Here is a 27,627-nt window from a genome sequence, read left to right as displayed (position 1 = left end):
TCTAATTTCCTGATCCTTTAATGCAGGTGTGTTCAAAGTGTGGCCCTTTTCTGTTAAATTTTTTCAATTAAATTTAATAAATAAAATAACAGTTCACAGCTATTTTGTTGACTTATTTTTTGTACAATGTGTGCTAACATTGTATAAAATTAGCTTTGAACTACAAATTGTGTTTTTATTTATTTAAATGCATACATACAAATACAGTAAAACATAGTTTGAACAGGGTTTTGTTTTCTTTTATGTGAGCTTATATTTAAAAAACATGTCTGTGTTGGCCCTGCGATGAGGTAGCGACTTATCCAGGGTGTACCCCGCCTTCTACCCGAATGCAGATGAGAAAGGCTTCAGCACCTCCCGCGACCCCGAAAGGGACAAGCGGTAGAAAATGGATGGATGGATGTATACAGTATATAGAAAATAGCTGGTCACTGCTGTTTTCATTTCTATTTCTATTTGTTTTTGTAATTATTAATTACTTTTCACTTTATTTGTTTTTATTTTTATTTTTTCAATTCGTTAACAGACAAAACAAAGGGACATAGACATAGTTCTAATTTTCTGATCCTTTAATGCATGTGTGTTCAAAGTGTGGCCCTTGAGCCATTTTCTGCCCACAGCTCAAATTTTTTTGGCCCGCGGCATATTGTTAAAATAGAATCAAACAAAAAATATCAGTAAAAAAATGTAAGAAAAATAAGCAAAAGTATTAGCAAATTGTAATACTAATAATTAATACACTTTGTCACTTTTAACATGAAGCAGACATAATGTTTTGTCTGTAAATCTATGTTTGTTTTCAGTTTGTTTTTTTCTTTTGTTTTTTTTTTACAAAATAAAATATCAAAATAGCCCCCGCATGCTTTGACTTTTCACTTTGTGGAAAAAGCTTGGACACTGTATATGATGCTGGACAGGTGAACAACCCTATAATAATCACATTGGTAAATGAATCCAGTCACTCAAAATTGGGCATTATTATTACTACTACCCAGCTCTCGTATTGGATCTCTTCAAATTGTGCAGGTGTGCCTAATGAAGTGTCTGTCACCTTAGCAAACAAGTTGCAAAATGTGTTTTAGATCATACCTCAGTGTGAGAGTATTAAAGAGTAGAATATTTCCCTCCTAAGAACACTTGCACGTCACAGACAATGTCCCCCATCCACTCTTTGACTGGCGTGATCCTACAAAGTCCATATTCCCGTCTTCCTAGTCCTCCCAAAGCCAGGCTCCCATCCAGGAGTAATCCTCTCTGGTCCAAATGAGCCGCACAAAGCGGCACACTCTTACACGGAGAAGTTGATTTTTCTCCGTCTGTTTTATCAGATTTGGGAGCACTTAGAAACGGCTCCAAGTCTTTTGCTCCATTAAAGTAAGACACGTGTGTGCGATAGTGCTGTATGTACCTCTCAACATCTGTCTTTTGTTGTCAAATCTGCTCAGCCGCACTCTAAAGCATCTGCGGGTCATCTGGATTCAAGCGTTTAGAGAATTGAGGCTCATCTGTGGAGCTTAAAGAGGAGTTGTGCGCTTCTTCTCTTTTAAAGGTCGTCGTTCATCACAATAATGGCGGCTGATATCTGATCAATGAGTGGCATTAAAGCTGTAGCATGCGTAATGGCACTCCTCTCATAAGCTTTATTATCATACAGTGTTTTATGAAATGAGTATAGGGGATTCTTTTATTGTTGCCTTATAATCTGTCTTTAGGCTGTGTACTGCAAAAAGCCTTCTTAGAAAAGCTGTGGCTGACCTTCAGTGCAGAACAACATCCTGCAGGAGGCCACTGAGCCAGTAGGTCCAGGTCAAGCATGGTGCTATCTGCAGGTATGTCAGAACCTATACATCTATTTTTGAAAAGATACGTATAGTGATCCATCCATCCATCCATTAAAGGCCTACTGAAACCCACTACTACGGACCACGCAGTCTGATAGTTTATACATCAATGATGAAATCTTAACATTGCAACACATGCCAATACGGCCGGGTAAACTTATAAAGTTCAATTTTAAATTTCCAGCCACACTTCCGGTTGAAAACGTCTAGATATGATGACGTAGGCGCGTGACGTAAACGGTTGATAGAAGTATTGGTACCCCATTGAATACAATACAAAAAAGCTCTGTTTTCATTTCAAAATTCCACAGTATTCTGGACATCTGTGTTGGTGAATCTTTTGCAATTTGTTTAATGAACAATGGAGACTGCAAAGAAGAAAGTTGTAGGTGGGATCGGTGTATTAGCGGCGGACTACAGCAACACAGCCAGGAGGACAGAGATGGATAGCAGACGCGCTAGCCGGCGAACTCACCTTAACTTCCTCCGTCTCGCCGACCGCATCTTTGATCGGGTGAAGTCCTTCGTCGCACCGTCGATCGCTGGAACGCAGGTGAGCACGGGTGTTGATGAGCAGATGAGGGCTGGCTGGCGTAGGTGGATAGCTAATGTTTTTAGCATAGCTCTGTGAGGTCCGGTTGCTAAGTTAGCTTCAATGGCGTCGTTAGCAACAGCATTGTTAACCTTCGCCAGGCTGGAAAGCATTAACCGTGTAGTTACATGTCCATGGTTTAATAGTATTGTTGATCTTCTGTCTATCCTTCCAGTCAGGGATTTATTTATTTTGTTTCTATATGCAGTTAAGCACGATGCTATCACGTTAGCTCCGTAGCTAAAGTGTTTCGTCGATGTATTGTCGTGGAGATAAAAGTCACTGTGAATGTCCATTTCGCGTTCTCGACTCTCATTTTCAAGAGGATATAGTATCCGAGGTGGTTTGAAATACAAATCCGTGATCCACAATAGAAAAAGGAGAGAGTGTGGAATCCAATGAGCCAGCTTGTACCTAAGTTACGGTCAAAGCGAAAAAAGATATGTCTTACGCTGCATTCTAGTCCTTCACTCTAACGTTCCTCATCCACGAATCTTTCATCCTCGCTCAAATTAATGGGGTAATCGTCGCTTTCTCGGTCCGAATCGCTCTAGCTGCATTGAAAACAATAGGAAAATGTGAGGAACCTGTCAACTGACTACGTCACGCTACTTCCGGTAGGGGCAAGGCTTTTTTTTATCAGATACCAAAAGTTGCGATCTTTATCGTCATTGTTCTCTACTAAATCCTTTCAGCAAAAATATGGCAATATCGCGAAATGATCATTTATGACACATAGAATGGATCTGCTATCCCTGTTTAAATAAAAACATTTCATTTCAGTAGGCCTTTAAAAGCTGACAAAAGGTTGTAGTATGTTTGCCGGGCCACTAGTTGGCACTGCGCGTGCTGGCGGCTTGAAGTTGTAAAGATACATGCTTCAAAGTCAAACACCCCGAATACAAAACAATGTGGAGTGCTACCAAAATGTACTGGAAAAATTTGCCCTCAAAGTCAAACAAAATACGGATTTCAAAACAATTTCACGTGTGACATCATCATATCTTGTGGGATTTCGCAAAGTAAAAATATACCCGGATTTCACAGCATTTAACAGTATTTTTTCACAGTAAAATACTATAATCAAAATTTGCTGTAAAATTGCAACAAATGATGGAATGTACCCTTACTGTACTGTATATTCCATAACAATTAACTGTTATTTCACAAAATACTGTAATAACAGTCATCTGTATTATCTCAACAAATTTGTGATGATCCGTTGCCCGGATCATGTTTTGTTTTAGTTTAAGACTCTCTTAGTTCTGTTTCAGCACCCCTGGGTTGGTGTTTGTTGGTTGCCATGGGTGATGATTATTTGCACCTGCCTCTGATTAGTGTTCGGGACGCTCACCTGCTCTCGGGCACTAAACAGAGAGCTATTTATTCCTGCCTTTTCACCACACTCTGGCTGTTTTGTTTGCTCCTATAGCTTTTCTGTTCTTGTTTTCTTGCCAGATTTATGAAAATAAATATTTTTTTCCTACCTGCACACTGCTTGCGGATCTCCATCTGCATCTTTGGGGAAACGACCTGCGCATAACCATGCGACCCCCCCAACCATAACAAAATTACTGTTAATTCAAACAGATGTGCCTCTTAAGGGGTTCTGTAGATTACGTTGCACACTCTTGTACAGCGGGTGGCATTATACTGTTAAAATGAGAGGGTAATTAACAATACAATTACAACTGCGAAGTTACAGCATTTAGTTTTGACTTTATTGTAATTAAATATAAAATTACAGCTTTGCAGTTACAGTAAATTGTTGTAAAGATTTTTCCAGTAAATTGCCTTAATTGTTATTGTGAAAGGAATGCAATTATTACCCAGTAATTTGCTGTGAATTTTCAATAACATCTTTAACAATGCAGCAAAAGGATTAACAGCAACTTTTTTGTGGCTTTTCTGGCAGTTACGACACTACAATGCCTATCTGGGAAAAGTTACTTCCCCATTACGTGCCTGGCAGGTGTCTTCAAAGGGTGAGAAGTTTTACTTTATATTATTCAATGTTATTATACAACAGTTGTATACATATAGGAAAGTTACGTTTAAATGTAATTTGAGCACATTGCATTGTCAGTCAACAATTTTATATGATGGCAATGAATGAGTTATTTCTTCTGGGACAATGTAGTCGATTAATGCAGTATTTATCTGCTCCTAATGAGTGCTGATTAGCTGCCTGCTGAGCTGTAATGTGAGCATGCAAGCCAAAAATACACAATGTGGGCAGAGTGAGTTTACTGTATGAGTGATGATGTTGCAATTAACCCTTCGTTGTTTCCAAACACTTGGGGTCAGTTTTCACTGTTGTTTTTTTTAATTATCACTGGGAGAACAAGATTGGTTAGGAGACATTGCATAGTTCTACCTATTTATAGTGATGTGTATGGTAGTAATTTAAACTTTTTAAATTTGATGACCGAAAATGGTTCCCTTTCCTCTAAAGAGCTGGGTTTTTTTTTAACTTTTGCTTCTCAAAATAACTACACTTTTTTTATTAAAATGTACTTAAAAATGGCAAAATATTTAAAATAAAATAAAAATAATATTCCCTTACATAACATATATAATACTGATTTTAATGTATTACTAACAAGAATGACAATATAAATACAAATTAGGGGTGTCAAATTATCACGTTAATTACGTATAATTAAGTCATTTAGCGCGTTGTTGTTTTATTTTCACACTATCACGATAATTACAAATAATTAAGTAATTTAGTGCGTTATGGTTTTTTAACTGCTTTAATCAAAATTAGATTCTCTAACGTTACTGTCTCTGTATGCCTTTCAGTTGCCTTGTCAAAGTGAAACTGTAAGTCAATAGTAAATAAGGACATATAATGTACGTGTATTAAACATTAGTTATTGACAGTCAGGAAAGGCAATCAAAGCCAACATTTCCTTCAATCTGTTTTACAAAGTTTACTATGTAATTGTGACAAACTTAGATATATATTTATTTGTCAGATATGTTCTCTTAAAGCAATATTGGTTAAATATGCTAGCACTGTGATTTATAGGTTGGGTTTACTTTATTTTATATTATCTAAAGCAGAGGAAAAGTATCACATTCAACAAAAAAATACAATAATATGTAAAGCATTTTCTTTGTTTAAGTACATATCTTAATATTAATGCAATTAATTTAAATGAAGATATCTCAAATTGAGGGATTTTCTCTGCATTTTTAGGTGAAATTAAAAAAGAGATTATTAGATGAATTTATTATATATAATAATGATTAATTCGCTTGACAGCACTAATACAGATATTAAAATATAGTTCAATAGTTGATGTATTTTTAATATTTACATATTGCTAATAATAATACATTGGGTGCCTTATGTGCATGAATATGAATGAGGTGTTAATCCTCAAGGGAGTGTCATAGAAGCTGATGACAGTGCAGGAAAGGATGCATGGGGACTTCTCACTCAGCCCTGTCACTGATATGATGAAGTGGCCACTTTCACATTGTGTGTATGTGTGCGCACCTCAGAGCTTGTCCCATCAGATGGTTATGAATAATGTATTGATAGCCAGCCCCCTGTGGTATAGTCCTCACAATCCAGCCCGAGTGTGTGTGTTGTGTTTAGCCTGCCCAGCTGGCAGGGGTCACAGGGGGATGCGCACACACACACATAAAGTCCCACGAGAGGTGTGTGTGTGCATGTTCCCTTTTCATCATCAATCAGCAGTGTAAACTGTTTAACAACAACAATGAGGCTGTTAAGAGGGCCCCCTCACTTCATGGGCACAAGTGGTGATAATTACCCAAACATGAAGTTGTCACTCTTCACACGCCTCCTCGGCATCTGCCCCCTTTTTCTTTCTTTTATTTGCGGATGTGTGCCGAGGCGAGCGTGACACTGAGATAGACAGTAATTGGTGAGATTGATTTTTAAAAGCGTATTCATTTGACCCCCGCCTTTGTCCGTATGGAGCATTTTCATTAGGCTTGATGAATGCTACAGCGTGGTTCCTGTCACCAGCACTACATTTAATACTCCTGCAACATCTTTTCATCCATTACAGTAAAGGAATCTGTTAATTGTCTTTTTTACTCATATCAATTAACAGTTTATTTTTACATTTTATTTGACTAATTATATTTATATTCCCTTGAGAGGAAATTGTGGTTTATGAGTAAAACAAAGTCATTTACATTGCCACTAAGAGTAAAGAGTAAATTAAACCAAATTCCTAGGTATAATGATTGATGATAAATTGAACTGGAAATCTCATGTAAAAAATATATAACATAAAGTAGCAAGAAACACGTCAATAATGAATAAAGCAAACCATGTTCTAGACCAAAAATCACTTCATATTCTCTACTGCTCACTAGTGTTACCATATCTGAGTTATCGTGTAGAAATATGTTGAAATAATTACAAAAGTACACTTCATTCACTAACGGAGTTACAAAAAAGATCAGTTAGAATAATACAAAATGTTGGATATAGAGAACATACAAACCCTTTATTTATTGAATCAAAGATACTGAAATTCCACGACATAGTGAATTTGCAAACATCTAAAATTATACACAAAGCAAACTATAACCTGCTACCCAAGAATATACAACAATTCTTCTCAAAAAAAGAGGAGAAATATAATTGTATTTAATTTAAAATATTTGTATGCACGTACAACACTTAAGACCTTCAGTATATCAGTATGTGGAATTCAACTATGGAATGGATTAAAAAGCAATCAAACAATGTACTAACATGATCCACTTCAAGAAACTCTTCAAACTTAAAGTGTTTACAAAGTACAAAGAAGAAGAACCATGATAAACATTCTGGATTTATTTCATCCATCCATTCATTCATTCTCAAAATAATCTTACTCATTTTATCATATGAAATATAACTTACTTCACCAATTATTATTTTTTTATTCATTTTTATTGTGATTACTTATGGAGTATATTGTGAATAAATTGAGAACAGGAAGTGAACAAAGGTTTTAGCAACTGTTATGTAAAAGAAAAGGGGTAGGATTAAATAAGCTCTGCTTCTTCCAACTCCTTTTCGAACATGTTGAAAAGCGAAACTGGAAATTGTGATGTATCATGTCGTATGCTTGCATGTTCGAAATAAACTCAAACTCAACTCAACTCAACTAAAACACAGATGAATATATGTCAGCATCTGATTCTCTCACAGTTGAGCCCAAGTGCTGGGCTGTACCAGTACAATATGGTACCATACTGATATTGGAAAATGTGATAATGAGGAAAAAAACACTTTTAAATTCTATGACATGTTTTAGTATTAATATTAGCATTATATTCATGATTATAATATAGCAATTAAGAATGACATGTCATTACATCTGTTTGTTTTGCGATACAGTCTTCAATAACATTCCTTATTATCTATCTCTATTTGCTGATTGGGTCGGAGAAATCATAGTTATTTTGTCCTTATTTATTTTCACATACAACTTTCAGTTTTAAAAAGTTATTCCCCCTTTCATATTGCAGTTAGTCAGACAGTTATTAAATCTGCACTGAATTTGAAAAAGTCTAAAAAGTAATTCACATATTTTTTAATTAGAATTATTTTCCAACACTATAGCCACATTTTAATGACTCAACTTATCTTTTTTCCCCTCATTAATGTGTTTGGAAAACTGCTGTGTAAAGGTGTTTGTTTTTTTTGTAGCAGGGGTATCTAGTGTCTGGCAGGTTGCGTCCCACAGCTGGTTTGCTTTTTGGCCCAGGACATTTTGTAAAGAAGAAAAATGAAAGATTCAGGCCTGACTGTAAAGTTTTCTCTGAATCATAATGTCCCGCAAACAATATTACTGTAGGCTATGCATTAAAATAACAGCTACAAATTAATTGGGACATTGCGCTGACTTGCAGCCATGCTGACTCCATATCCAGAAAAACATCTCCTGTGCATGTTTTGTCTACCATTTCTTTTCTACGTTTTGGAATGCTACTACGCTACAAAGTTTAGAACAGACTTGTTTATCAGTTCTCAGCAGTGTCGCACAAACAAACCTTGGCGAACGCCACCGCATAGCCTCGAAACTCATGAAGCTAATCCATGATATTGATCAGTGCGTTTCCTATGGGCCCCTGTAATCCATCAAGTCTAACAGTGCGGGATAGGCCTAATTTATATCATCTGAAAGGTGTAATCAAAGATGAATGAGCCCCGGCGTGATAGAAATGTGCACTGGGTCATAATTTGCAGCTCTGTGAGTAATGACACAAACAAAGGATACAAACTTCAATGCAATTTGTGGAGTATTTTATGAATTACAGAGCAAGTTGAATGCACATAAGGTGGAATTTTGGGGAAAGATGCACCTCTTAAATTCTTTAGTAGCAGAACCCTGTGACTTTAGCTTTTTTTTAAAAGTTTTTTTTAAGAGACTTCAGCGTTTATTTAAAGATTTTTTTGTTTCGATTTTGGGGGGACGTGTCACAGAAGGCTACCAGTGATGGCAACAAGGAAAAATGTAAATATAACCATAGAATCAGAAATGAAGGTAGAGAAGTGTGCAATATAATTAGTATGATATAAAGTACATTCTAGAGATGTCCGATAATGGCTTTTTTGCCGATATCCGATATTCCGATATTGTCCAACTCTTAATTACCGATTCCGATATCAACCGATATATACAGTCGTAGAATTAACACATTATTATGCCTAATTTTGTTGTGATGCCCCGCTGGATGCATTAAACAACGTAACAAGGTATTCCAAAATAAATCAACTCAGATTATGGGAAAAAAATGCCAACATGGCACTGCCATATTTATTATTGAAGTCACAAAGTGCTTTTTTTTTTTAACATGCCTCAAAACAGCAGCTTGGAATTTGGGACATGCTGTCCCTGAGAGAGCATGAGGAGGTTGAGGTGGGCGGGGTTGAGGTGGGGTAGGAGGTAGCGGGCGGTGTATATTGTAGCGTCCCGGAAAAGTTAGTGCTGCAAGGGGTTCTGGGTATTTGTTATGTTGTGTTCATGCTGTGTTACGGTGCGGATGTATTCCCGAAATGTGTTTGTCATTAATGGTTTGGTGTGGGTTCACAGTGTGGCGCATATTTGTAACAGTGTTAAAGTTGTTTATACGGCTACCCTCAGTGTGACCTGTATGGCTGTTGACAAAGTATGCCTGCATTCACCCGTGTGTGTGAAAAGCCGTAGATATTATGTGACTGGGCCAGCACGCAAAGGCAGTGCCTTTAAGGATTATTGGTGCTCTGTACTTCTCCCTACGTCCGTGTACACAGCGGCGTTTTAAAAAGTCATAAATTTTACTTTTTGAAACCGATACCGATAATTTTGAAACAGATACCGATAATTACCGATATTACATTTTAAAGCATTTATCGGCCGATAATATCGGCAGTCCGATATTATCGGACATCTCTAGTACATTCCTAAATGATTTTTAGCAAGCATATGCTAATGTGACTAGCATGTAGCTTAAAGCGTAATGGCTAATGACCAGCGTGACATTTTTGTCCCCCTCTCCCTTTCGTGTGTGACAGGTGAGTAGTACATTTTTGTTTTATTATACCGTTTACGCACGTAAATATTAAAGAATGTTACTCAAACCCTTTAACACGCGGTTAATTAGGTTTTTTTAAACTTCAACTTTACCTGTGGCACCGTATTACAGGAAGTAACCATCCCAACACTGGTAAATAGCGATGATAAAGTATTGTATGCATGAATCAAAATGGCTATAAAAGGTGTACCTGAGGCGCTATGAAAAGCAGCCTGCTTCTTCTAATCTTACACAAACGTGCATAATGTCTGTGTACTTTGATCCAAGTGCAATTTTCTTCATCGAATTAGCGAACAACAGCTTTAGTCTCAACACAAAAGGGAGGCTCATGTCGCACGCTGACCCTGAAGGCTGAGAGAGATGGCGGCAGTTTGAGGGAGTGTCTGTAAATATAAGTGCAAATATATATAAACGTTTCCCTCTCTTTAAAAGCCACTTAAGAAGTGCAACCCTTTAAATAAGGCCAGGAATAATCTGTTTCCCTCGTCGCGCTCGATCCAGCGGAGGGATTTGCAGAAACATTCGCCAGTTGACACAGATCTACATAATCATTTTAAGTTCCTCGCCGCTCCTTCCAATGATTCTCCTGCTGTCACTTCAGATACCGCTAAAACTGATTTGGGTGCCCTAATCTCCCGCTATTTCTTCGACTTGAAAAATCTCTAATATTATAAGCAGATTATTTCATTTATAATTGATTGAGTGCATTTGCCGGAGTGCCACTTCAAAGTTGGCTGAATTAAAGATGCCTTTAAGACGCCTGCTGCCGGGCGCAGCCAGTCCCTGGGTGGGGTGAGAGGTTGTGTTTGGGACTAGGGGAGCGACACTATATATTGTAAGAATGGGAGGGAGGGGAGAGAGGAGAAGTGGCATGCAGATTTCTTAAAGTGGGCTCAGGATAAGTATCCCGTTCTTGAGGAGGCATCAGGATACACCAGGCGTGGTGCGTTCACTTGCCTCCAGGGATGTCCGTCCTAACTGTTGCTTAGAGGACAGATGAGACTCATTCAGGTGAAGTAATAAAGTTAAAAACAGAGGTGTCTACATATCCATTCTGGTTGATGCCCAAGTTGTTTTAATTTCCCATAGGAAATCATGTAAAGCGAATACACTTATTCAAGACCGTCATAAAACCTTTATTAACTCCACAGGTGATATTATACGGTAAAGAGACAATAATCACTGTATGATAAAACTAAAATGAAGTAAAACTTTTCATTCTTGAGGCTGTCTAAAGGACACAACAGGACAGGCATTTACATTTTGATATTGGCCCCTATGTACTGTAACCATTACATTAGTGTTGTTTTACCACAACTTCCAAGTTTTTTGCTACGTTGCGATTGTGCCACAAATTCAACCATTCCTATCTGATTATGCGCAAGCTCACAACTTTATCCAATGTTCGCAACATTCCTGCACATTTTGGCAAAACATCGCCAATTATATTTTTACCTAAGTAGCATTCAAACTCGGGCTGCAACTAACGATTATTTTAATAATGGACTAGTCAGCGATTATGTTCTAATTAGTTAAACGATGATTGCTTATGATCTGCTGTACAGGTTTCAGTCCGCGACTTGATTTTAACTAATTTTCAAAACCCGGTATAGTAAATTCAATTGGAATAAAATAAACATACGGTATATTACTGAGAAATGAATGGTTTTATAATCATGGTGAAAAATAAATCAATAGCTTTATAGTGCAAGATATCCTGTAAACATGACATTCAGTGCAAAAAGTATTTGTTATCCCATACTGTTAGGGTCTTTTAGCTGCAATTATTTACTTAAAGTAAAAAAACATTCCTGTCGGCCTATCAATTAGAATGTTATTAGGGGCGGCATGGCGTAGTGGGTAGAGCGCCCGTGTCAGAAACCTGAGGGTTGCAGGTTCGCTCCCCGCCTCTTACCATGCCGTTGTGTCCTTGGGCAGGACACTTCACCCTTGCCCCCGGTGCCGCTCACACCGGTGAAAGAATGATGAATGAATGATAGGTGGTGGTCGGAGGGGCCGTAGGCACAAATTGGCAGCCACGCTTCCGTCAGTCTACCCCAGGGCAGCTGTGGCTACGAAAGTAGCTTACCACCACCAGGTGTGAATGAATGATGGGTTTTTAACATGTAAAGCGACTTTGGGTACTTAGAAAAGCGCTATATAAATCCCAGGTATTATTATTATTATTATTATTAGGTGATTAGTTGACAATAACAAATCTTTGTTTATTAATTTTTATATTTGACGTTGTTGATTATGCAGACTAAATGTTGCAGCCCTAATTCAAACGCACACGCCAACATTCTAACTAAGAAAATGTGTCCCTGTGATAAAGATCCCATCTACCACAAAAAGTATTGCTATAGATTGCTGTCAAAGGTTCAACACTGTTCTTAGTAAAAAAGTGGGGGTAAGTACCTGCTATGTGCAACTTCCATTGCAATTTTGGGGGAAAAACTCCCCTGAAATTAACCAACTCAAAAGAAGTCCACAAAATCCTGGGTGAGCTGGTAAATTGCTGTCAATATTCAAATATATTCCCCGCACTTGATTTTGATATCCAAATAAAGCATATTTTGTAGAGAGATTTGTTGAAATCTTGAGCTTTTTGGGGTTAAGGTTATAAAGAACATTTAAAACACTATTATCAATTTCCTAAAATTGCAAGCTGATGCCATGCTATTTATTAAACTTTTTTTTTTTTTAAAAAGCCTGAAAAATCCCCACTTTTGCCGCAATTTTGAAAAAGTTGCCACGAAATCAGCCGTTTTCAACAATCAAAAGAAAAAGTTAGCAAGGATCGATTTTATGTTGTGTTAGCATTTGCTTAGTAAAATGACATTTTGTATGCACAGTAATTGATTTTGGTTTATGTACATCAGTCATATTGTACTGAGCAGCCAGTCCTGCGTTGCAAAAATAAGTTACTGTTCTGGTTCTATGGTTGTCACCACACTTTCACTAATCACTGGTCTTCTTCACAAAAGACACAAACACAGCTCAAGAAGAAGAAAAACACTTGGACACTGCTGATGTAAATTAACGCTTAGATGAAGTTTCATATGATGGTTTGAACTCTATACTGTTCTACTTTTAAGGCGTTCCACTTTCTGCACAAAGTGAAACCCTTTCTTCTTCTCGTCTTCTTAAAATCTTTCGATGGCCCACAAGTCTTAATGGGACTCAAATTTGAATCTTCATCTTTCTTTACAGATGGAGACCGAAAGCCCTCTTGCAGCCTTCTCATTGGCCTTCCACTACCTGAAGCACCTCCCCCTATTGGTCCACTTCAAGGGTCTTTATTAAAGCAGAGAAAAGAGATGGTGAGTCTTTAAAGACACACACACACAGAAGATATGGCCCATTGGAGTGCTTAGTTCTGACTAAATGAGTCTTGACAGTGAGGAGGATGCTCGGCCCGGTATTGTACCCCCCACCTCCCAACACACGCGAACACACACACACATACACGCACACACACACACACGTATCTCTTCGTTTTGTATGCTCCCGACTGCCCCCACCCCCTGTCCAGCAGCAGCACCATAGCCCTACCACATCATAATCCTCTTAACGCTCTGCCTTATTAACCATTCATCTCAATGACATGAAAGCAACCGGCGAAAAAAGTGTGTGAGAGGGGTAGATGGTTGATGTATGGTTTGGGGGGGAGTGGGGTGGAAAAGAAAAAAATAATGAAGCAAATTATTTCCCAGTCCCTTTGACTACCAGGCAATACTTTCCCATTTGATCATGTGACAAGTGTATCTGAGTCCGCTCATTTAAAAGCGAGTGTCCCCTAAATTGAATTCCAATTAAGACGGCTGGGCAGATGATGAATACATGGATGATCCATGTGGCTTTCGCCTTTTTTCAATTTAGCAAATTGGGCATTGCTGATCCTTCTTACTTAACCCCCTCCAGCCCCCTCTCACCATCCCACCAAACACAGGAGGAATTCACTCATTAAGGTTCATTTGTGAATCACATTTTTAATTCAACTCCATTCAAACCTCCATCGCCACCCTACACGCTCACCATAGTGCCACCTGGATTTTTTTTCCCCAGATCTCTACTTAATTTTTGCTCCCCCACCACTGAGCTGGTCTTTTGAAAGAGATGGACCAAGCCTTACACTTCTGAGTCTTTACAGAAATGTTTATAGTCTTACAGTAGAACCTCGATTTGCAAACGTATATGGTTCTTCAACATGGTTCGTAAACTGAAATGTTAGTATTGTGAAGCAGTTTCCTATAAGAATCAATGTAAACATGAATAATTGGTTCTAGCCTCGACAAAAGTCCCTATTTTAGTAAAGAACTCTATACTTTAAAGACATTGTACTGCATACTGTATATGTATATGTGTGTGTGTATATATTGTATATATATCAATCAAACCAACAAGAGGGTAATGACTCAAAAATCTTTATCCAAACATCACAACAATAGCAAGCTTACATGTCAACATGCACACACACACACACACACACACACACACACACACACACACACACACACACACACACACACACACACACACACACACACACACACACACGCACACACAAATGTCTTGTTGGTGCGCTCCAAAACATTAACCACCATGTTTAGCAGTGTTAGGCAATCCTTCATTGGCTTGTGTCTCGGTAGTGCTTTCTCCTTCACTGTGGCATCTTTTTCTGTGAGAGTTTGGACACATTCAAAGTGTTTCTGATCACGTAAAGTGATCTCTAAGACAGGCTGACCCAGTTCTGGCCGACACAAGGTACGACAATTGTCAGAAGTGCCGCTTGCCATCAAAGCTCTTAAAAATGGCTAGGCCCATGTGTTCAGGATGTAAACAAGATGTGACGTGGGGTGCCCCATCTCTTTAAAATGGGTGTACCCGCCTGTACAGGAAGTGGTGTCATCAAAATGGCAGCCCTGATGTCTTTAAGCGGCATGCAAAATTAATGATTGAAGCGTTCGTACGCCAAGGCATGGTTCGCACACAGAGGCATACTTGGCGCGATGTAAAGGTTTGTAAACCGAAAAGGTCTCAAAAAGAGGTGTCAAAATTGAGGTTCCACTGTATATTTTATCACACAAACATGAGTATACACTCCTCAGCAATCATTTTATCGTCTTCAGCTTCAGAATTAATGTTTGCTCTCTATGAGAACCGCAGCTCCCCATTACCATCAGCACTCATGCTGCCCATGACCATGACTTACCTATCTTTCCAGTCGCTTGTGTTGCCAGCTATGTTGACAATATTGGCCCTGTGTTGACTCCTTTTCAGTGGATAGTAAATATATACTGCTGTATAAGATGTACACTGACTACTGTAAAGTATGTCCAAGTTTACTTTCTATAATATTGTCCCTTGAGAATATGTACTGTATCAAATGGTAGCTTAAATTTAAGATAATTTCTATAACAACTGCAGACCACAAGTAGCTATAGTGGAAGTCGATTAAAATTGGAGAGAGAAAAGTGGTTTAACGGACAGTTTGTCCATCGTTTCTCCTCTTGTATAGCTGAAGCGTGAAATACAGCGCTGCTCCACATGTGTTGTGGACCCGCCAAGAAAAAATGCTCCTTTCCTTTCAGGCGCCGACAAGTGAAACACCGTAACTCCTGTTAGGCCCACTAAAGACACCATGTCCACAGGCTTTGTAAGGTCTGTTTGCCTTGCACACATCTTGTTTTCTCTGGGCCTCCTCAGCACTCTAAAGTCCTTTTCAGAGAGTTTATGAAGGCCTATAAAGCCTTGGCCATGTTTGCTTTGGGGAATAGTCTGCTGACAGGGTGCTAAAGGAGCATGTCGGAGCACGAGTCCCAGAGTGTTTCGGGTTAAGAGCGCCACTGCTGAAGAATCCGCCCCTTTCTCGGGTAATCTGTTACACCTCCTTCTGAATAAATAGCCACAGAGCATTTGACACAGTCCTGTCAGGGTACACGTTTAGTCGCCCTGTCCTTCGGCCACGAGAGAGAGAGGAGAGGTGAGGGAGGCACCTTTACTAAGCTATAAAACACCTAATCAGTGTTTTCTTGACATGAACATTATCCTATATAACCTGGTCCTGAATGCAAAGCAGTGAGCATTACCACATAAAAGGAGCATACATTGTAATTTGCACACTTTTAAGGCATCCATTAACTCAATTTAGCCTATTTCTACAATTTGTTTGTGATTTTATGTACCAGTAGGGTAGCAAAGTGTATTTAATTGGTATTATTTGATAAGTGCCGATTGTAAGACTTTGTGCATAATATATAGACTATTACACAAACTAGCTTGTTTACACAAATATGCTAACTCAAGAGCTAAAGCAATTAAACAGCATTGACAATACGATTAGCCAGACATAGGTTAAGCCAATGTTTTTAAAGTGGGTCAGGACACAAAATCTCCCCAGCTAGCGGCTGGGGAGATTTTCATTATTTGTGTAGAAACTCTAGTGTTCGTGTCAGAACGATACACAAACCTGCAGCTTGGTGGCAACACACTCAATATAATCAGTAGTAGTAGTAAGTACACAGGAACACATGTGTACAGCCCTAACAAAGGCAGAGAGATGGAGATGTTTGTAGCAGAAATGGAAAGAAAAAAGGGGCAGTTGTCACTGGTAAGGAAAACAAATGACAATAACCAGAATAAAAAGAAATTGAAGTACGACAAAGCATATATAGTCTTTGGTGTTACCGTTACATGAGGAAAGACTGCTATGTGATTTCACTACCCTTTGCAATATCCTATCTCTGTGAGATGTTTTTTTTTACTGGTGCTGCAATAAAATAAGTACAGATCCCAGCTTAAAGGAGAACTGCATTTATTTAGGAAATTGTTCCTGTTATTCTATACAAGTAATGGGGATTCTATCTATTCCGTCTATAAAGCACTTTAAAAAAAACTCCAACAACGTTTTATATACATACAGTAAGTATGTATGTAATGTAATAATGGACACATTCATAATAACATGTAATATTTACACATTTTGGTCACTTTAAGCATTGCCGGAGGGGGTTCATTGATTTCATAGAGTGTATTGCAAAGTTCGCTATTTCCTTCAACAACTACTGATCATGGCAAACTTCACGATAGCCAACAAAGACTACTTTGGGACAAATTATGATCAAGAACTTTTTATTTTTTAAACTGAATATACAGATGATGAGCTGCAAGTTTTAGAAGCTGGGTGCTAAACAGATGCAGCTCTAGTAAAACACAAAGCATCATGTAGCACTATTGCTAAGGGCTAAACAAGAAATACAAACTACAAACATAATAAAACCATCACTGTACAATTTCCGCTCTCACTGGGGTACGCGTTGATGGGACGTTTATATCTTTCAGCAAAAGACTTGTGTTCTTTGTTTAGATGATGAATTAATTATAATCCTCACGCCTCGGGCAAAAAAAATACTAGGAGCAAACAAGAATACTGCTGTGCCTTCGTAGCGAATGACTTCAAGTCTATATAAAATGTCAAAGTTGACCAACTTCTCAACTTATGGCCACAGCCTTCTACCTTACAGGTGCGAGGACCAAACCTTTACCAACTCAGGCGATGCTTCAGCTCATCACCTCAGTTGGTCAAGAGCTGCAGTAGTTAGTTACCGTTCTGTGATCAAAATGCTGTGTTACTAAAAGTAGTTCCTCTGCAATAGCTCTTATAATAACAATGTTGCTAATACTTGGTTAATATGCATGTCAACATGTAAATGTAGTATTATTGGCGGTTTTTGGATGTTTTTTAAAAGGTTTTATTGGCGGAATAGGTTACTCCTATAAGCTGCACTGTTCGTTGTCTAGTACGAGCCGTGTTTTACAATATAGGATACACAAAAAAGAGAAAAACATGTGTTCTAGTCTTATATAAGGATTATGAATGAGGCAAAATTCCAAAAACGTGCAGTTCCCGTTTAACATTGAGCAGAGTTAAAAGTAGCAATATCAAGGTTGAAGCCCAGATTTTAAAGGATGTGTGACTGCAGTCACTAAACACAAGTACAATGATGATCTTTTGTTGTTGTTTTTGCAGATTTTCTGTGCATTTGGCAGATCGATGGGAAATTCCTCTTTTTTTTCTTCTTTGGTAGTCCATCGTTATCTACGATGACGCTTGACGCACGTATGGAGGTTAATTTGTGTCTTTATTACAAAAGCTTTTTTTTGACACTGAAATTATGTAACTGAATTTTTTGCCCTTGAATTTTGTGAACTGATTTTTTTTTTTACATCAAATTATGCCGACAATTTAATTTAAAAAAATTCAGTGTTTTAAAAATAAGTGTTAAAAAATTCAGTGGAAAAAATTCAGCGTATAACAATTAAAAAAATTCAGTGTTGAAAAATGTGCTGCTTCAAAAAGCAAGACTCACTTCTGGTAAATTAAGACTGAAGCAATCGATCCTGTCTCAAAACCAGCCAATGACGTGTCAAGTTTGAAGTCACGTGACACGGGTCTTGCAAAACAGCATAAAAAAGGCAGTTAAGTGGGCTACCTGGGCATAATACAACATAATTAACATTTCAATACGGCCCGCTGAGTATTTTCAAACTATAGAAATTATTCCAATGGTTAGAATCTGCACTTTTGAGTGACATACGGTTTCTACGAGTCATGATATGCAGCTAAACTGACTGTGATACACAATGTGACTAGCAGATGGTGGTGAATAATGATGTTCAGTTAAGCGTAACAAAGAAGACATGTTTGGATGCATTCATAGAGGGAGGAATAAATGTTTGATCGTAAGCCCGTTATTCAAAAGACAAAGTTTAGTCATTAATAGATAAACAACACGCTAGCCAATCAGGTATACCCGACAGGTCTGCCGGGTTGGCCACGCCTATATGAACAGCTGATAGGCAACACATCACAGTGGTCAGGTGACCCTTCTGAAGAAGACTGCAGATGACAGTCGAAACATGTCAGGTAAAGATTCCATCTAATATACCGAAAATATTGTCTGATTACAAGAACATTGGAAAGAGTATAGGAAAAGAAAAATATAATTTCTATAGTTCGATAATATCCAGTGGGCCACATTTAAATGTTATTTATGATTTATTATGCCCAGGTAGCCTAGTTAACTGCCTTTTTGCAAGACCCATGTTACGCGACTTCAAACTTGACACCTCATTGGCTGGTTTTGAGACAGGATCGTCTTGCATTTTGAAGCAGCAAATTTTTCGACACTGAATTTTTTTACACTGAATTGTTTTTACACTGAATTTTTATACATTTTTTTTTTTATACTAAATTTTAATATACACTGAATTTATTTTCAATAAAATTGTGAGCATAATTTGATGTAAAAACATTCAGTTCACAAATTAAAACACAAAAAATTATGTAACATAAAATCAGTGTAAAAAAAAAGCTTTTGTGGTAAAGACACAAATGAACCTGCATACAAGGGTTGTTTCCAGATGCATGTGATCTCATAAGGCTCTGTAGACCAAACTCAGAGGCACAGACAGTTTTAAATGGCAAATTACATTGAAGTTGAATATGTTCATAAAAAAGCAGGCAAATGCTGTGAAATAAGTTTAAAATAATTAGTAAAGGTTATAGTGTTTCATAAAAAAATATTCAAACTGATGTATTGTACAGTAGTTTGACATATTTCATAGTTCAAGTCTTTTTTAATTGTCTATTGGAGACTATATGTTATTGGAAAGTTCAATATAAGCAATATTGTTGCAAGGTTTTGTACAAAACATACACATACAGCTATTTTTGAAAGTAAATAAGCTGATAAAGCTGACACAAAACCAATTTTAAATGTTACTGTTAGCTTTTTAAAAGTGCACAATCCAGTGAATCTCTGGCACTTTTTCTGTTTATTCAGAATAACGCAGACTGGGCAGTCCAAATTGACCGAATAAGCGTAACATAGAAAATTGTTTTAAGTTTTAAGCTAGTTTTATTCATCTACTTTGATAATAAAGTGATTCCATCAAGTATGTAACTCAACAACATATACAAGTACATATGCACACATACACTCATGCACATAATCACGTTTCATCAAACATATATTAACGTTGTTGCCCTAGGGTAAACTGGGTATAACACATGGCACACTGACAAAGCTTAACCTATTGTTACTATAACAATCTACAAGGTTAAGGTTGCTTCTCTTTCTTCCCCTCCATTTTTCTGCATTCTTTCGTATCTCAAGTTATCATTACGTATATGTATTGTTGCATTTGAACAATTGTATTGTTGATAATAAAGGTAAAGTACTGGTATTGTTTATTATCAATAGCACTATTTCTATTGGTATTCATATTGCTCCATTTTTAGTGTAATAATGCTCATTGTCATTTCTGTATTTTTTTTTTTTTTTTAAATTTTCGCTAACTGCTTATTTGCTATTACTTTTACCATCATATTTGTACATGTCGTATTTGCTGATGTTGCTCTGTTGTTGTTGTTGTTGTGTTTGCTGTTGTTGTTTTTGTCTCTCTGTCTAATCCCCCTCTTGTCCCCACAATTCCCCCCTCTGTCTTCCTTTTTCTCTCTTTCTATCCCCTCCTGCTCCGGCCCGGCTGCACCAAATGATAATATAAATACATTTAATAAAGTCAAAATACAAGTAAGGCAACAAGAGAAGTATCCTACACTTCTCTTTTGTAAAGTAAATCTGAACAGCCGATATGGGCATCTACATCTGCTATATGATTTGCCCGAGAAGCTGGGCAGGACATTATTAAAAAAAAAAAAAAAAAAAAAAAAAAAAATTTATGTAACTCACAGAGTGTGTTGTACAGTCAAATAAATAATATTATCAAGTTCTCAATAGTGGAACGTATGTGCCCCAGTGGGGCCATGACAGGAAATAATTGACTAATTAGCCCTGGAAAAGGTGCTAATATTGTGCTTGTGTTACTCCAGATTGACAGTGAGAAAACATTTTTTTTTAGCATAGCCCTCAACAGAGTGCAGACTTTCGCCAAACCCCAAAAATCATAAATTGTCCGAGTTTAGTTTTTATGTCAATAATGCGTGAATCTAGCTGGAAATGTCTAAGTTGACAAATTTAACCTTTTTGGCCTAAATGTGTACAAAAAACTTATTTTGGATTGTCTGTAATGCTGGCGATCATCTCAGTATTGGTTGATGGAGCACTGTCTAACTCAGGGGTCGGGAACCTTTGTGACTCAGAGAGCCATGGAAGCAAAATATTTGGAAATGTATTTCTGTGAGAGCCATATAATATATTTTAAGACTGAATTCAACTAAATGTGAGTATAATAAGCCTCTAAATTTATTCTTTTAAATAATGTTGTTATAATACTCACCATTAATGCGACTTCTGGTGCTGCACGGATTTGCTGATGGCTTTGTAGTCTGGTTGGTACTTGGTCACCAGCAGCATATCTTGCAATCACACTGAACTGCGACAAATGGCTTACGTCTGTTGACTCATCCAAAGCCAGGGAAAAGAACGGCGCTGCATTCATGTCCTTCACTTGCGTTTCCTCCACTTGGTTTGCCATCATGATGGTACGATCATGAACAGTTCTTGCCGACAGAGGCATGTCTTGTATCCGTTTAATTATCTTGTCTTTGTTCGGAAGATCATCAAAAAGTTCATTGGCTACATCCAGCATGAACGTTTTAGCATACTCGCCATCTGTGAATGGTTTTCTGTTCCTCACTATTGCTAAAGATCCAGCAAAACTAGCGGAATTATAGTCACCTTGCCGGGTCCATACGCGGAGTTGATGCTGGCTAGCTTGCACCCTGCTCAGTAGCTCTTGGCACGCTTTCTTCCTGCTGTCTCCCGCAGGGTATTTTGATGCAAAGGTAGCATGGCATGTGTCGAAGTGCCTCTTTACATTCGACCGTTTCATCGATGCAATTTTGTCATTGCAAATTAGACACACTGCAGAACCTGCTCTCTCCATAAAGGCGAATTCTTCGGTCCATTCGTCCTAAAATGTACGATACTCCTCATCTTTATTTCTTTTTCCATCTTCTTCGTCGAAGGGTTAGCTTTGAGCTAATGACCGCGCAGACTGATTCAAAAGGGGACGTTTACCTGTTTACCCAGCAACGCCCAACATAGGCTATTATCATCCAATTAAAATAATGGACAATTGCTCCTGCAGCCAACTGCAGCCCTGAACAAGACATCAGCAGTGGAAAATCGATGGATGGATTAAAACAAGCGATAATATTTTGTTTTATCTGAACAGCCGAAATCCGCGAGCCAGATGCAATCATCAAAAGAGCCACACCTGGCTCGCGAGCCATAGGTTCCCGACCCCTGGTCTAACTCTTCTTTCTAGTAAATTGATGTATTGGGGCTAACATTCCCTTCAGAAGGTATATGTGTTGTCATGTCAGTCGGTCACAGGAAGTCACGCACGTGCGCGGAGGATGCATGGCAACCGGACGAGGTAGTATATTTGGTGTGGCCTGTCGCAGGTTTAATTCCCCGTGCTGGCGTCAGAGCGCCTCAGCTGCGCATCACCTCACATATTCAGATTTGGGCCGTGCTGCCATGTGCACTTGGAGATATTCCGCGGCCCCCACCCTTGTTTCATTCGGGGGGCTTGTGAGGAGCCTCGGCATGGCGTTTAAAAAGGAGATTAAGTTTCCTGCAGAAAGCAAAGCTCCTTAAGGGGGTATCTTTGTGCCTCTCAGCCGCTTGGTCAGTGAGGGATTCGCCAGGGGGTGGGGTGGGGGGAATAGGGGGGCTCGTTGTGAACTCTGTAGAGGTAGTGGAGGGCGAGTGGGGGTGCTGACCTGACTCCCAACCCCACACTGAACCTTCAGGTGCCAGTGGAAAGACCCACAAAAAGGGGGTACCTTCATTGTCATCATTGCACACGAAAAAGCCAGTGGACCGAATGGCATTTGTGGCGCCCCCTATGTCTTGGAAGACATGCCAGCATGTAATACACATATCATTTAACAGATGGTCAATGACTTATAGACAGAAGTGGGTAAAGAACCCTACTCAAGTGAGAGTACTGTTCTTAAGAATAATAGGACTCAAGTAAAAGTCAAAAGTAGTCATCAAAAATATTTACTTGAGTAAGAGAAAGCAAGCATTCCACGAAAAAATACTCAAGTATTGAGTAACTTTTGAGTAACTTCTGATTTATTTAGTAGCGATTTTTCAATGGTTCTTGGACTACAATTGTAGTTGATGTGAGCGTGCGTCTGTAAAACATAAAAACCATGTACAATTAATGCAACATGTTTTCTCTAGTTTGAAGTGGAATTCTTGTAGGCTGAAATGTGAACATTTCTACTGACACAGATGACAGCACATGATATAAATGTTATTTTTACTAGTTTGAAAGTAACCATTGAAGCTTTGTGCTGCCTTGTCTGATTTCATGTCACTTTTTACACTCAGTACATTTGTATGCACTAATTTAGTCAGCTTTTTCAAATAATTCAGTTTCTTCTGTTTTCACAGTTACATGTGGAGTTGTAGTTTCCATGCTCTGATTTCTAATGTGACTGATGGCCATACACAGTGTGCCTCTTGTACACCAGGAGGCGATTGTGGTCATTTTGGCTATGAGGAAAATGTAAATACAGTAGAAGAAGAGAATGGTACATGCTGACAAGCTAGTGCTAGTAACTTTTAAGCGCCGGATCTAACAGATAACTGCACATTTCCATTGCTGTTTTGTGTTGTTGGTAACGTTTTAACATGTTTAAATGACACCTGTGGTTATTGAGATCATCAAAGACATACAAAAGGATTGCTATTTTAGTCAACTGTTTTCGGATGTTTCTGCTTATCCAGCCGGGATGTACTGGTGTCATGTCATGTAATTAAAATGTCTTATTTTGGGAACTTTCTGACACTTGTTAAACAAGTAGGTTTCTATTTCATCATACCACCGGCCAGTGTGAATTTTGACTGCAATTTTTTATTTAGTTTTAGTCAAGTCTTTTGACTAAAATGTATTTTAGTTTTAGTAATATTTTAGTCATCTAAATAATTTAGCTTTAGTCTAGTTGTAGTCGACTAAATTCCTTAACAATTTATTTGACTAAAATTACAGTAAATTTTGTCGACTAAAATATAAAGTATAACAGACAATGCATCTGTGAAGTTGTCTTGAAAGCACTTTTATTAATTAGTTATTATTGCGGCGCATGTCAAAAACCAAATTCACGAGACCTGCATTCCATGAATATTTCAAAAAGTACATTTCTCACTTACCATATTGTGTGTTATTTTAGCTGAAATTGTGCATTTTTTTCAAATGTTGAATAATTTATGACTAAAATGATCACATGAAAAAGCAAACTAGTTTTATTCTGGATTGGTGGGCCAGCTCGCTTATGGGTACTACAAAAGTAGTGGTTGAGTAAGTACCGTATTTCCTTGAATAGCCGCAGGGGCGCTAATTAATTTAAAACATCTTCTCACTCCTGCGGTTACCAAAACCATGCGGAATGAGCAAGCATGCTCTAATTATTTTAAAACCTCTTCTCACTCCGGCGCATACCTTATCATTAAAAACACATTTAATAAAAAAAACGTTATTATGATCTTACCTTTACTTGTAGATGGGTCCATGTGCAGCTGCTTCTGATCAAAGGCAGTCTTTCTCATCTTTCTTCAATTTTAAAAGTCTCTGGAGATATTCCTTTAATTATTACCTCCTGCTTCGATTGAAAGTCCAGTTTAGAAAACGGTTTTATTTTAGATATGTAATCCTCCATGTTAAAAGTGCAAGCAAACAATTGCTGCATGCTTGCTGCTTGTTGTCTTCTTCTGCAGTACCTGTCTCCTGCAGTACTGGTAGTCGCAAGAAGGATCACTAGCGCCCTCTACCACCTGGAGGCGGGAGTCATTTAATGACTCATATTTGACCCGGCGGAAGTGCCAAGCATGCGCTAATTATTTTGCGAAACGAGTTTGACCCGGCTGTAATTCTAGGCAGGCGAATACTATATTCCCGGCGCCAATTCAAGGAAATACGGTAGTTTTGCTCCTTCTCTATTGTGTTTAATGGTAATAATGATTCAGTACAACATGAGTCATTTGGAAATATTAGTTTAGGCCTACTCACTGTTGCGTAGATGTCTTGATGATTAGTCTGCAGATGGCTCTTCAAGTTGTTTGTATTTTTACCAGAAAAAAATCGAGCCACAGGGTTTACAAGGTATCTTGTTTACCGTTTCAAAGGTAAAACGTCTTCACCGTCTTCTCTTCCTTCCAGGTGTAGAAGACATATTGAAATGATGTGTGTAAAAATACAGTAGGGATGTAAAGACATAAAAATTTAAAATCACAATTATTGTGACCAAAATGATCACGGTTATCATTATTATTGCGGTATTGTGGAATGTGCTTAAAAAGCATTTTAAACATAACTAAAATAAATAGACACATTTTTAGAAAAGCCACTATTTTGCATGTCTTGTGTTTCTTATGCTTCACTGAAGCGTTTAAGTCATAGTTTTGTGTCTGTTTTAATTGCTAAACTTTTATTGTTGTACTGTAAATATTGGTTTGTACTGTAGCACTTTAAGATTTATTTAAATAAAAGTGCGTAAAAAAATAAATGTATTCTAATTAAGTATCACTTCTGGCGGGCATAAAAACACCTGTGTCTCTTTTCCTGTGAGGAAAGGTTGATCATTATAATTCCGTGCTACGAGAGCACAATTTGTAGGTTTAATGTGCACAACTGAATAGCTTAGTTCCTCAGACAGTAATGTGTTTATATAAGTTTAGATTGGGGTATGTTGTTTTTAACGGGGAAAGACATGTCTCTTGATTTCATGTTAACATTTAAGCTCGTGAGCTGACACCAGTCAGTCCGCCATGAGTTTATCAAAGTGCCGTTATCACACTCAGTTTTTAGATAATTTTAATTTAAAAGGGTAATATTAACCGTCGGGAGTTTTGCCACCGTAATCATTATTACCATTTATTGTTACATCCCTACAATATAGTCTTGTTTCCCAGGGAAATGTCCAAACACCGTGTCTTAGTAGTTGTAGTTCTGATTGGATACCCACCGTGATTTACCCCCGCCCCTTTCCTGCATGCTACTGTGACTGGATAGATTCCTTATTTGTTTCACCTGCTTAAAGACGAAATTAAATATGATTGGATTTCGTTTATGTCAGCATTTTCGTCTCGTTTTTATTTTCGAAGACTTAATGTCAATTAATTTTGTCATTGTTTTCGTCAACGTGAATTTGTTTTGATTCGTTATCGTCTTACTTTTGTCAGGAGAAAATAGGTTGTTGACGATAACTAAGACAACATTTTTTAGTCAACAAGATTAACACTGCCACCAGCTTGTTATGCCTCGCGAGGAAGAATGCAGGGCTCCGTTTGATTGGTGGAATGGAGTCAAACGTCATTAAAGGTTATGTTGAATTGGTGAAACAGAAGCACATGACATTGCCTGCCAGATAAAGGCTCGCTGCCAAATTAATTAGTCTTTGCAAGTCTTAATCAATAAATTATAAATAATTATAAATAAATGTAACGATCGGAATGAAACTCAATGTAACGAAGTAAAGGTAGCGTGTCTTCCTCACAAAAGTAAATATTATGTTACATTAAAACTACTTTGACAAGTACAATGTATCCAAAAAGTTACTTAAGTAAATGTAACGAAGTAAATGTAACGCGTTACTACGTACTTCTGCTTATGGACAATTAGTTGCCCAGTCTCATTCCCCTGCAAAGACGTTTTGATTGATGGTAGCCATTTTTTTCAACCAATTTTTCTCAGATTTTACAAAGAAAAATGTTTTTGTCATTTTCCAAAAGGTGTGTACCAACATTTTGTGGCGATTTAGCAAAACACACTAAAGTTACAACAGGTGTTTTGTAAAGTGCGTTGAGCTGTGTGAGAAACTATAAGCCTAACTGATTTACGGGGTTTAATAACAGCGCCACCATGTGGTGTTTGTGTCAGAAAAACAATAAAAAACTGGCAACACAGTAGAGATGCAGGTTTTGGCCCATTTTGGCATTAGCTTACAAAAACAAATACCGTATTTTTCGGACTATAAGTCGCAGTTTTTTTCATAGTTTGGCCGGGGGTGCGACTTATACTCAGGAGTGACTTATGTGTGAAATTATTAACACATTACTGTAAAATATCAACTAATATTATTTAGCTCATTCACATAAGAGACTAGACGTATAAGATTTCATGGGATTTAGCGATTAGGAGTGACAGATACAGGTAAACGTATAGCATGTTCTATATGTTATAGTTATTTGAATGACTCTTACCATAATATGTTATGTTAACATACCAGGCACGTTCTCAGTTGGTTATTTATGCGTCATATAACGTACACTTATTCAGCCTGTTGTTCACTATTCTTTATTTATTTTAAATTGCCTTTCAAATGTCTATTCTTGGTGTTGGGTTTTATCAAATAAACTTCCCCAAAAAATGCGACTTATGCGACTTATATATGTTTTTTTCCTTCTTTGTTATGCATTTTCGGCCGGTGCGACTTATACTCCGGAGCGACTTATACTCCGAAAAATACGGTACATAGTCATGTTTTATTGTTCAATTTGTTATACAATTTCTCTTCACCTAACTTTCCAAACATAGTTCCTCACCCTAAAAAATGCTCATGTGGTCTGTGAGTGATTCGGTCAACTTCTTTTT

At 37.8% G+C, this 27,627-nt stretch overlaps 1 long non-coding RNA gene across 5 annotated transcripts in view; it reads left to right on the top strand.

Annotated features, from left to right (window-relative positions):
• The window catches only part of LOC133644661 (uncharacterized), a 117,353-nt gene that overhangs the window by 15,660 nt on the left and 74,066 nt on the right, over positions 1–27,627 (top strand). For 4 of the 5 annotated variants that reach the window (XR_009824808.1, XR_009824810.1, XR_009824807.1 and 1 more), the window contains exons 5-7: positions 1,713–1,829; positions 4,349–4,418; positions 13,204–13,313. This is a non-coding gene — a long non-coding RNA (uncharacterized LOC133644661). The remainder of the gene's footprint in view (positions 1–1,712; positions 1,830–4,348; positions 4,419–13,203; positions 13,314–27,627) is intronic. The other variant, XR_009824809.1, reaches the window with a different exon arrangement.

The sequence above is a fragment of the Entelurus aequoreus genome, linkage group LG27 (genome assembly GCF_033978785.1).
Source record: "Entelurus aequoreus isolate RoL-2023_Sb linkage group LG27, RoL_Eaeq_v1.1, whole genome shotgun sequence".
NCBI lineage: Eukaryota > Metazoa > Chordata > Actinopteri > Syngnathiformes > Syngnathidae > Entelurus > Entelurus aequoreus.
This window is presented reverse-complemented; position numbering and strand designations above follow the sequence as displayed.